Below are 1239 nucleotides of genomic sequence, written 5' to 3' on the forward strand. Positions count from 1 at the left end.
CCCCACACACACACACACACTGACTGTGTGTAGTGTGTGTTATAACAGAGTGTAAATCAATCAAGAGTGGAGTTTTTTTGATAAATAAAGACGAATGTAAAGAGATGGCAGGCATTGGTCATCCACGTTGATCCTTCTTTATTCCTACACTGATCAGAAGCATTAAGCATTCCACACACACACACACACACACACACACACAAACAGGCACACAGAAAGAGACGTACGAACACACACATACACACACACGCACAAGCAGACACACACACACACACACACACGTACAAGCAGAGACAGATGCAAGCATGCATGAACACACGCAAACACACAAACAGACAGACAGAGAGAGACGCCCGCACACGCAGACACACACACACACACACACACACACACAAACAGACACACAGACAGAAACACAACCACGCATGCACACACACTCACACACACAGAAGCAGACACACACATACAAGGAGACACACACACACACAGAAACACAGACAGAGACGCACGAATGCGCACGTAAACACACACACACTCACAAGCAGACACACAGACAAAGACACATAAATGTGCACGTACACACACACACAAGCAGACACACTCACACGCACCCAATCAGACACACACACACACACACACGTGCACGTGCGCGGTGCAGCGGCCTGGCGGACCACCGGCGGCTCGGGGCTCTAATGATTTCACAGCAGCAGATTTAAGAGAGGGCGGCTGCTCTGTGTCAGGCGGACCCGGAGGCTTTGGAAACAGGCTGACAGTCAAAACATGGACATAAAGCCCTGACCCTGAGGAACCCCAGATGTGCACGCGGTCCAGGGCCCCGGTCCCCCTAAAAGCATTTCAAAACCACAGAGACCGCTACGCAACATTTCACAGAGCGTCGGCCAGCGTGCATGCATCTGTAAACAATAACACACTCGATTCTTTGGTCATTCAGAAACTACGTGAAAGTTTTTTTGTGGGGGTTGAAATTTTAACATTTTTTAAAATCTTTTTCAACACTTTGCTCAATGTTTTTTTGTCACTCTTTTTTGACTTTTGTTATTTACGTTTTAGTCAATTTAAAAAAAACAATTTTCTTTGATGCTTTTTTGTTTTGTGGGACAGGCTCTAGTGGCTGTAATTCAACACAAAGGCAGATTTTTTGTATTAGGGGACCACTAAGGTCTTTATAAAAGAGACTTCAGATACAGTATTAGGGACCACTAAGGTCTATATAAAAGA

Source organism: Etheostoma cragini, chromosome 13 (assembly GCF_013103735.1).
Source record: "Etheostoma cragini isolate CJK2018 chromosome 13, CSU_Ecrag_1.0, whole genome shotgun sequence".
NCBI lineage: Eukaryota > Metazoa > Chordata > Actinopteri > Perciformes > Percidae > Etheostoma > Etheostoma cragini.